The sequence below is a fragment of the Petromyzon marinus genome, chromosome 4 (assembly GCF_048934315.1).
Source record: "Petromyzon marinus isolate PM22_M1 ecotype Great Lakes invasive population chromosome 4, UKy_Petmar_22M1.pri1.0, whole genome shotgun sequence".
In the NCBI taxonomy this organism is placed as follows: domain Eukaryota; kingdom Metazoa; phylum Chordata; class Hyperoartia; order Petromyzontiformes; family Petromyzontidae; genus Petromyzon; species Petromyzon marinus.
The window spans coordinates 20,647,839-20,659,260 of NC_133670.1; the positions used below are offsets into that span (position 1 = coordinate 20,647,839).

Here is an 11,422-nt window from a genome sequence, read left to right on the forward strand (position 1 = left end):
AGTTTTTGGTGAAATTAAAGTTTTTTTTTTATATATAACCTCGTGGCGGCCCTCGCCAGGGACCTACCGGGCAGACGGCTGAGAGCGCTGCCCGTGGTTTAGTGGTGCGATTGTAGCACAAGCGCTTGTAACACATCTTGGGGGGGGAGGGGGGGGCGGCGGCACCTTCATCTCAATTGTTATCGTGCCGCACCCTGTGTGGGTGGGAAGTTAATAGTAGCTGATCGCTGACGTCTGTTCAGAAGGTGCCTCCCCGACCTTTCTTGCCCACGCATGCGCGCACGTCACTGCCCCACCGATAACGATTTAAATTGTTTAAATTGTTTTTTTTTTATTGGCGCGTGAATTTGATTAATCTCAGGTTACGCACGTTGCGCTGTGTCTTTTACCCGTTTCGACTACAGTGCTGTGATAACGTTATCCCGACTGTGCTACCCGTGTCACGTCGCAATACTAAATGACGCTATTCGGATTTCTCCCCTTTGTGTGAGAGGATGGCCCACGGCGGTGGATGTCACAGAACTTGCTGCTGAGAATCCCTTTAAGTGACCTCTGTTCCACACAGCAGGGTCCACAGAGTCGAGAGTAATGTTGATGACGTGACCAATTTTTTTTTTATTTGCAGAGCTGGAATTAATTTGGATAAATTTGGATAAATTCCAGCACCAGATTTAATGCGGTTGGGTTTTTTTTGTCTTTGTGCAGTCATTTGGTGACCTTTCTGAGACCATCAACTCACCACACTCGAAAACCTGTTTTTTTTTTTTAAATCACAGGCGGCTGGCACGGATTCAGACCCAGGATCTCAGTGCTGTACTTTTAATAACCCAGCTCTCGTTTGCCACTGAGAATGTCGGTCTCCACAGGCCCTCACCTTTGTTTTAAATGAAGGCCACCTTTCTCTGTTGAACACCGACCTCGCCTTGTTGCGCCTACAAAGTTCACGCCCACGGCCCCGCTGGCCCATTTATAGCAGCGGCCAAATACTCTAAATGCATGTTTCTAAATGTGCAGGGAAACTGGAGGACCGGGAGAAAAATCCACGCGACTACGGGGTGAGAGAAAATGCAAACTCCAAATCCACAGCAGGCGTCAGGATCTGGATCGAACCCACGACCTCCTCCATACCAGGCGAGGTAGTTAACGTCTCACCACGGCGGCACCCGTCAACATCTCACCACTTAGAGCTGGAGGCGCCCCATGTTCTGGGCTCGCAAGTGGGGAGAAAATTAGATAGGGCCCTACCCCATTTAATTATTTGCACGACTGCCAATTGCTACCGCTAATCTACATTGTTTATTGTTGAGACCCGAGTCTCCACATCATTGCAAATATGTGAATATGGTGTTTATGATATTGATTGGTTGAAAAGAGCTCGAAGATGATGGTAATTAGTGCGGAGTAAAAATCAATGTCTGTTCTTGTAACGGCCTGAGTGACCAACCTCTCTGGTAAGAACCCACGACTCATGGGGTCACAAGTTCAAATCCTGGTTGGGGGGGGGGGTCCACGGAGCCCATCATCGACTCACAGTGGATACAATTCTTACCGTTTTGTGCCATGTTAAAAAGTGCTCGCCCTTGCCATGGGAATGTGGAATTGTCGCCAATAGGTCAGAGCAGCCAGCCTTCCTATCGCACTATTCAGTGGAGCAATGGAGGCTTTTGACTTGACTATTTTCTTGTAAAAATAAAACTCATTTTTATCATACTATATACAAATACATGTTTATGTAAATATCAAAACAAAGACTAAGATCCCTCGTATAGCCTTAACAGACTGTTGGGGCAAGTGCTGTTAGCGAGCACCTATGAAGGCCGGAACAGCACACAAGGGGGTGGGTGGCCAGCACCACGCCCGGCCGCCTTTGTCTCAGAAAGTGGCGATGTTTACACACCGCACCAGGTACTCATTTGAGGCTGCGTCGACCTAGGGGAGGCCCAGGACCGGTACAGATAATCCTCACGGTGTTGGCCATGAGCGCGAATCGAACTCGGGCCGCCGGGTTCGTAGCGCGGCGCACTAACCGCTACACACGCACAAACGCGCGCGCATGCACACAAATAAACCTATGACATTGGGGGGCGGGGGGGTCAACAAAAAAGACAACCTTAATTGTGATCTTAATAAATTCCAAAGTAAGAAGGGGAGAGGGCAGGAGCCCTTGTTTATTTCTTAAAACCGTACATTGAACATTCCTTTCAGCGCGACGTGGAGCCACACGAGTGGATACACGCGGTTTAACAGCCCCCATTGGTCATCGAGCACGCCGTTCCGGGGGCCAGACGTATTTCTTCTGCGCGCGCATTCACCACCGCAGTGTGCGACGCGGGGCAATACCTCTATCTCAAGAGTTGATAACGTTTTAACTTTCACGCCTCTGCTCTTTGTTCGGAAAATTGCATTTCGTCGAGTTCATTTTAAAGATAAATGATGTTGCCTCCGAGAGGGATACAGCCGCTGAACTGGCGGCATTATTGTTTAATTTTAATGAGCAACTGCTCATTTCGGTGCCGAGTCAGTCAAATAATGAGAGCGATACAAGAGCCCCCCTGTTCCCTCGCCCTGCCAGCTGCATTTCCCCTTGCATAATATTTGCATGGGATTTCGTTTTTTTCCAGTTTGTCACGCGTTTAATTGCTCCACGCTTGTACTTTGTCAAGAAAGCGATGTCCTCGTTTTCCAAAGTTTCCAGAAATGTTGCGGGAGATTCATTAATTTGTGTTTTTTTTAATTAAATGTTTAATTAATGACTGAAAAAGCATCTGGCGCGCGAGCAAGTCGATTTTCTACCGAGTTCTCTCGTTTCATGATGTAGAAACCGCGACCGTGAATTAAAAAGGGTTGCATTTCTCCCAACCCCCCGGCCCCCTCCCGCCACACCCCCCGCCTCCCTCCTCCGCTCCACCAACTCAATATTATAATTCAACCCCCATCCTCAATCCGGTCACGGAGATGTAAATAAAAGACCGTGCTATGAGACAGGAGGAGACGCAATGGAGGGTGAAATGTGAGGCATCTTTCAGGAGACCTCTTGTTCCTGTGAGTCTCTCAAATACCTCCCACGAGGCCGTGTGGCTGTGCCACATTCTGGCCGTGTCACTCCCTGATTGTGCTAAACTCTGAATGTGTCACGACCTGGCTCAGTCACCCCAGTGGACTTAACCTTTTTGCTTGCGTCGCTCCCTAAATGTGACATACTCTGCTTGTGTCACTCTGGCTTTGTAACCCTTGTGGTGTTAAGAGATGGCTGTGTCACTCTGTCGCTGTGGCACTTACATGGTTGTGTCACTCTGTGAGTGTGACACATTCAGTGTAATCCCCGGAGTATTTCACTTAGGAGCTATGTCCCCAGTGGCTGTTTCTGTCCGTCACCACCTGACCGAGTCACCCCCTCACCGAGTCACCACCTGGCCGAGTCACCCCCTGGCAACGTCACCCCCTGGTGGCTTCACCCTTGGCTGCATCACCCCCTGGCCACGTCACCCCCAGCTGTATCAGCCCTGGCCGCGTAAACCCCTGGCCCATCACCCCCTGGCCGTGTCACCCCCTGGCCCATCACCCCCTGGCCCCATCACCCCCTGGCCCCATCACCCCCTGGCCCCATCACCCCCTGGCCGTGTCACCCCCTGGCCGTGTCACCCCCTGGCCCATCACCCTCTGGCCGTGTCACCCCCTGTCCCATCACCCCCTGGCCGTGTCACCCCCTGGCCCCATCACCCCCTGGCCGTGTCCACCCTGGCCGTGTCACACCCAGGCCGTGTCACCCCCTGGCTGCGTGTCACACCCAGGCCGCGTGTCATTGTCGTGATTAAGTGCACGCGGTGACGGCAGGGACGGCTCTGACTGCGGCACTCGTTCATAAACATTACCGGGATGATGCATCGGCGCCGAGTAATTACAAAGCTTCCGGCTCGGCAGTGCCGTTAATGCCGGCCTCGTGTTCACGATGTGCCGCGTATTTATGCGACGCACGCCACATTTCCGTAGCACAATATTGCTTAGTTTAGGCGAGACCCGGTGCAAGACAAAAACCCCCGCCGCCCTGCAAAGTGTAACGCAATGCACGCAACGCACGCACGCACGAGAGAGAGAGAGAAATGAAAGAGCTCACGGAAACCTCTGCACCGGCAATTTCCGCGAGACAAATTTTGCGGGTGGCGTATAATGAATTCCCCGATGACCGTAAGGCAGCGGCGGGCTCGAGGGCGCGCGCGTGCGCGTGCGGCGCGCGTCTGATTAATGGCGAGAGGGCCCTGACCCAGCCGTAACCCCGACTCCGCACAGCAAATAATTGCGTTAACTCCGCGGCACGGCCGGTGGCGGCGGTGGGCGCGCGCGCGAGGGCCCGCGGGGGTGCCGCGCTCGGCGCCCCGGCCGCTCGTTCCCGACCGCCGTCATAACCATAAAAAAACGATTCCGTGGCAGTTCGAGGCTATAAACTTTACAAATGAAAGCCGGGAGCGCGGCGCTCGCAGCCTCAAAACGATAATTGGCTCCGTTTCGTGGGACGCCTTGGCAAGGCACCGACCCGCGGAGGTGTAATTGCTAATACGCCGCCAATGTTAAGATTAATTTAATTACACAGATTGCGGAGTGAAAAATTCCACAGCCATTACGGCTAATGAACAGAGCACAGATTGTCGGATGCGTTCTAATCTGTTTGGATGCGTTTCTGTCTTCATTGAGCCCACGATTTCACCCCCCCCCCCCCCCCCCGCTTAAAAGCTGCTGGCTTAGTTAGCGGCTACGGGTGACTGAAGGTCAAACGGAGGGAGTCAAGTGGCAAACTTTTCAAGCCTAATTTTCCTGGTTATAGGGCCACAGGTGATGTACAGCGGCCAAAAAGCTGTTGCCTGTTTCTTTTTAGTTTTTTTTTCATTTTACGAGTTTTTTTTTTTAATCGGTGAAGAATTAGCCAGGGCAGCCAAACGGAAAACAAAATTATATTTTATTTTTTAGCAGCATCGGCATCGTCTGGCGAACCGAGAGCCACACGTGACGTTTCGTCGGGTGAATGTAACCGAAGCTGCTGTTCACGCGTTATTTACATCTTGAGGGCTATGTTCATCTGTCACGTGGCCAGGCCATAATCCCGACCAGTGTGGTAAGATCACGACGAATCAACGTTTATCCGATCGGCATGGTTGGCAACGTACGGTGCGAAAGAAGTTCAAGATTACTGTACATACATTCTCTTAAAATGCCCTGCCACCTACCGATTTCACGCCCACGGTGACGCCACCCTGCCGATCGTGCACGTACCACGCACACACAGCGTACGGGAGCGCGTATCCGTGACCTCGCTGATTCGCATCACGTGTCGGACGTCGACCTCCGACGTGCCACCTACTCTTCCTGGCGTTTTGAGACAATAATTGGCACGCACGACCAAAACGACAACCGCGCCTCCGATTAGCCACGGTTGGCTACGTACGGCGCGAAAGAAGTTCAACGTACGTACGTACTTGCTGTGTGTATGTGTGCACGTATGTACACTCACTGTGTACGTATGTACACACTTGCTATGTGTAAATGCATGCAGCAACAACAACAACAGCAACAAAACTCAACGTAAAGCGAAGCGCTCCGCGTGGTTGCGGCTGCGCATTGTCAGCACTCGTGAGGCTCCACAGAATGCTGCTGAGCCTCCGGGGAGGCGGGGGTGGTCGAGCAGAGGAGCCACGCGCGGCGGCGGTGGTTGAGGTGAGTCCATCAGACTGGACACGCGTGAACTCATTTCCTGAGGCATGGGGCCCATACTGGCATCCCTACGCTCGGCACTGAGCAGGACCTCTCTGCCCCGGTTGCTCCCCCCTCCCCCCCCCCCGATCTAACGCGAAATCTACACGAGTCTCATGTACACAAGTCGACATTTGCCAATGCAATTTGCTTCCCTCGCCCAGACAGAATCAGAATATTTATACTGGAGGAATCCGATGAGCTCTAAAGCTCTTTTTCACGGGTGTCCAGTCGATGGAGAGGTATTCCCCCTCGTGTCCCATCGCACATCTTACAGCACGATCTTATTCGTTGTTCCCCCCGCCGCCCCCACAGCACCGTGCCCGGCGCGTTGGCAAACACGCGGGCGGCTGGCGGAGGCTGCAATCGCAACCGAGACGCGGGAGGGGGCTCCTCGCGGCGCTGGCCACCTGTGTCTGCCAAGCACCTGCCGCGGCTCCTATCACAGCCTGAGGGGGGGGGGGGTGGGTGGGAGTGGGGGACTAGGCGGGGGGGGGGGGTCTCACGATTTGCGCCGCGTCGGCAGCACCACGGTTCCACGGTTGAAGATAACCGACACCGAAAAATCCGGTGCTCCGCGGAGAGAGAGATGGACGGCTCGGAGGGAGAGACCGCGGAGTCAACGCGGCCTCCGCACGTCGAAGGCATCACCTTCTCATTCGACGTCTGGAGTCGATGCGCGTTAGTGTTTGGACAGGGAGTCTGGATTGCGAGGCAGCCGAGAGAAGGGCCCGTTCAACAGGGGATTCTTGAATCTATCCGCGTGAGTTTTTTTAGTTCGTGTCCCCCCGTATGTCTGGCAGGTCCTCTTGTCCACGTACTTCTGCGTCCTCTCGTCCACCAAACATTCATTCAGGCAATTGGCCAAATGTCCCATCTAGTGGAACCCTCCTGAAAGAAGAGGCTTTCCTGGTGTACGAAATAGTATCAATGTTGTTATATAATTATTGTTACAAATGGGTGTGCAGGAGCCAGGTTGATTGTTACATTGCAGGACGGCGAGGGATGGTTGCCGGCTTGTGGAAGCCATCATCCAGCAGTGGATTGATCATCACTGATGATGATGGCGACGATAAACACGTTCTGCCAACGGCTTCCTCTACAGCTCATCCCGCTGGCCCAGTGTGACTGACGTCTCCCCTTGCCAACCTCGTATGGGCACAAACGCGCCTTGGCAGACGCCTCCACTGACTGCGAGTTCTGTCGGATAAAACCCAATTTTCTGATGCCAGACTGAGACCCAATGCTCCCAGGAATGCTCCGCTGAGCACGAATAATTGTGTGAAAGAAATGCGACTTGAACCTGACCAACAACTACAATAACACCATTCGTTTATTTAGTTTGCTATTTCTTCATATCACGACGGAGGTCACGTCCCCCGCGAGCACGAGAGCAAAGGCAGCCCCGGCGAAGTCCCCCCAACAAGGGAGCCGTGCGCCAGGGCGAGGAGGGGTGGTGGAGATATTGTGGCTGCTGGAGGCACCCCGGACGCAAAGGAGGCGGCAACGGGCCCAGCCGGACCTCAACGGGGGCTGCATTAGGGCTGTAAAATTGGCTGAGTGTTCACAATCAGAACGCCGTCGGTCCCCCAACTCGGAAGAGCCTCCTTGGGTTGGGGAAAAAAGCGTTTGTGCGCAGCATCCCTGTGCAGTGCTGAACGGGGCTTGGGGGCTTGGGGGAGGGAGGGAGGGAGTTCTGCTCGTAAACAACGAAAGTAATACCGGTCAGAGCAAGCGAGAACTCTGCAAAGCCCCAGGAGAACGATGGCATCGAAAAGAAGAAGACGCTTTCTTTGAACTCGTTTAAAGCGAAACCCTTTTACTCGAGCGTCGGCGGTGTTCGTGTCTATTTGGGGAGCCCTCCGAAGCCGGTGGTGCAAATTTCGTATTCCTTTGGCAGGACCCAGTCTCATCGTACGCCAGCCATTGTCGACTCCCCGCTACGTGGTGGCGTAAACGTGCTCGCGCGTTTTTGACGAAAAAATAAATTAACAATAAAAAATATAAATGTCATTTTCTTTTATTACATTTGCACTCTATTTTTTTTATCCCCCCCCCCCTTTCCACCTCCCTCCCCAACCTCCTCCTCCCCCCCCCCCCCCCCCAAGCAGTTTATTTTCTCACGGTCGGCCCTGGGACATAATCAGGAGGGGGAAAATAAAAATTCAGTTTTTTTTTATTTCACCGATTCTCACCACCAGCAACAGCTGTGGGAACATTTTCATTTGCCGCTCAACGGGGCTGAACGGCGCTGAGCGGAGGTAGAAATGAGATTGGGTCGAGACGGCAGCAGCGGCAGCCTTTGGGGAGAGCACGGTGGCCTCCCACGGCGAGGTCAAGAGGTCACGCAAAAGAGGGCCCCTCTTCCCGTCGGCACGCTGCCCTCTCGGCGGCTCCCCCCCCCCGCCACGCTCCTCCCGGTGTATGCATCGCTCGGCTAACAACGTAACGCTCCCTCGCTCGCCTCATTTGCATGAAGATAAATTACGCCCCGCCCGGTTCGTCCCGGGCGCACGCGAGGAATTCCTCTCGTTTTTGTGGCGTCCTCTGTCCGCGATAAGTTATGCGCGCGCCGGGGTGATTTTTGTCTGCGCCGCGCGCCGCCGTTCATCATATTTGCATGCGGAGCGGATCTCCGCCGCACCGCTGTGCGTGCGGTATTAATGCCCGCGATGGATGCCGCCTCACGCCTGCGAGTTTCAGCGAACGTCCGCGCGTTAACCACGGCGGCGGCGGCGGCGGCGGCAGCGGAGGCTTATTTCATTCAACGTGAATTTGTCAGCCACTTTTGGGCGCAGCAGTTCACGTTCCCCGTTGTAACTTTTCCAAACAAACGCGAACGGTCGTCCGGTCACAATTGCGAAGCGGCGCAGCGTTCGCGCCGTTTAGTTGTTGTCTCTGACATTTCATTACATTTTCGAGAGGAAATAAAACTACAACGACGATGACAACAACAAACAAGCAGAAGCCACAGCAGCAGCAGCAGGCAGTGCGGCGATAATAAAGAGACGGGCTTGGGGAGATTACGCTGCTGCTGCTGCGTACATTCTTCGCGTGCCCATGCGCGCGCGCGCCTCTCGACGCCCGTCACATTGGGCGCGAATCTCAATTCCCTTCTCAACGAGGGGGGGGGGGGGGGCAGCTCGAGCTACCCCCTCCACGTGGTGCTGATGGGCGGCGCTCGCCACTCGCACGCGCCGCAGGTGCGGTTGAGCCGGAGTGTTTGATAAACCGAGATAAATATATCTAAAGCTCGTTATGTCTTGAGATGTGGCGGTGGGGGGTGTTATTTTTTTTAGTTTTAACAAAAAAGTGCGTGTCTTCAATCTCTGTGCATACTCCTTCTCCAACCTCCGTGTGATACCACGAAGTGCACGATTTACCCGAATGCAAATGCATTTTTTGTTTGTTCTCAAATGCGTTCGAGTCGCGCGTATTTTTTTTCCCTCGCTCTTCCATTTGTTCTGCCTCTCGCCCCGGCTGGGGGCCCATTGGCACGATGCTTGTGGAGGCAAAAATCTAATTATGCAAATGGAATATTTGGACCCCTGCAGCATCCGCACGGCAGCGAGATTCCCGCGCTCGCTCTCTCTCTCTCCGTTCTCCGATTCTCCTCCTCTCGCCGCCCCTGTATTATCGTGGCTTTATTTAGTCCTCATATCCCAGCAATATCTGTCACTCGATAACCTTTTTATTAGGATCGCTTAATCTCTTTTCTCTAATGGGCGATATTTACATTTTGAAAAACATACAGTGAGATGCCCCCTACCCCCACCTCGCCCCCCCCCCGCCCCCCCCCCCCCAGTTGTAACTCTGTGCGCGACTTTATCAACCCTTGCCACCGATTGTGGATTTGTAAACGGTGAAGTGAAGTGGCTCGCAGGGTTGGGGACGCCGGGAGAGAATTCAGCCTAAGCGGCTCTTCCTTGAGACAGACAGCTGGATGGAAGATAACATATATTTGAATCTCGGCGAGAATAAAAACATTTCTGCGTGGTGGTATTTATTTGCCATGTATCAGCGGCAGCAGTTGAATGCATTTGCGCACGTAAATACGTTGTGCATCTGCGGCGTCTTCTACGTAATAATATTGTGTCCATGGTCCATACGCATCATGTCACAAAGACAAAGATCCCCCCTGTGCCTGTAACAGACTGTTGGGGCAAGTGCTGTTAGCGAGCACCTACGAAGGTGGCCAACACCACGCCCGGCCGCCTTTGTCTCCTCAGTGGCGATGTTTACACATCGCACCAGGTACTCATTTGAGGCTGAGTCGACCTAGGGGAGGCCCAGGACCGGTTTAAATAATCGTCACTGGTGTTGGCCGTGAGGGGGAATCGAACCCGGGTCGCCAGGTACGTAGCACAGCGCGCTACCGCTCTCCACTTTCATATCACACACACACAAAAGCACGTGTGCGTGCAGTGTCGGTGCCATTTAATGCCAAATTATTTACCCAGGGAACGCCTCGCCGAGACTCGAGACGTCTTCGGGGGGGTGCTGCGATTAGGAGGTTCAGTCAATGACCCTTCATGAGAGTTTGGGGGAGGGTAGAGTTTGGGGGGGGGGCACTCGCCACTATTATCACGTGGTCACCTTGCAGCCCAACGCCTACCCACAATACCCTGGGGCAAATCCTGGTGGTGGTCACCCATCCACGTACTAAATAAAGGCTCTGCTCAGCTCCCGGGGCGTGGCGAGATCGCACGCGTCGAGGGGTGATTGTATCATCGTCAGCCGTGCAGTGTCGTCTTGCGGGCGATTTCTCTCGGGAGGAAAATTTAAAAAAAATGTATAGCTCACACAGACTCGGCTGCCGTGCCTGGTAGTCATGCTGGCGATGCCTGCAATTGTAACAACTTAGAACTCAGAGCAGTCCTTCAAGACGCGGTTGTGTTCTCGCGCACAGTCCAAATACGTTATGCCAACACGTACAGCGCGTGCAGTACTCATTTTTTTGGGTCATCTGCCTCGGGGCTTATCTGAATGCGATCCTCGCGTGAATTTCTCCATTTGTGTCACGCGCATCACACCGCGGGTTTGATTAACCTGCCGCTTCCTTCTTCGATGTTGTCTGTTCTTCAAACTCCCTCCGTGTCTTATCACGCTGCTGCAGAAGGCTGGACTCATTAATATTCCCCGGAGAACACTTGCAAGCCTTGACAAGGCGTCCCATGCATTTCCTCTCCGTCTCTCTCTCTCGCTCGCTCCTCTACCCACGTACTCTCTCTATTCACATTGGTGGATGGGTGGGTTGGTGGGTGGGGATCTTTATTTTTGTTAGTAGCGCACTACGCTACAAAGACAGCAGCCCGAGTTTGAGTCCTACTCACGGCCAACATTGGTGACATTCTGAACCGGTCTTGCGCCTCACCTAGGTCGACTCAGCCTTAAACGAGTACCTGGTGCTCTAGCTTCTCGTCACCTACCTACTCCAGGCTACCAGCAACCAGAGACTTATTACATGAGTAATTAAGCCCTAATTCTACCACTCAAATATTGCTCCGTAGTTGGGCCATTGTCCGTCTCTCCCTTCGCCCCCATCCTTGTTCTGTCCCCCAACCTGCTTACACTCTCTCTGGTCCCTCCCTGTCATTGTGAGCCTCAACAACCTTGGGCTGACCTTCGCTGGGGACAGATCCCCCCCCGCCCGCCTGCCCGCCCGGGCGGCGATCCCGTC

General features: G+C 53.6%; 1 long non-coding RNA gene across 1 annotated transcript in view; it reads left to right on the forward strand.

Moving 5' to 3' along the window:
• Positions 1–6,194, forward strand: part of LOC142910289 (uncharacterized) — a 55,446-nt gene extending 49,252 nt beyond the window's left edge. The window contains exons 4-5 of the long non-coding RNA XR_012932828.1: positions 1,015–1,136; positions 6,058–6,194. This is a non-coding gene — a long non-coding RNA (uncharacterized LOC142910289). The remainder of the gene's footprint in view (positions 1–1,014; positions 1,137–6,057) is intronic.
• Positions 6,195–11,422: the final 5,228 nt, after the last annotated feature.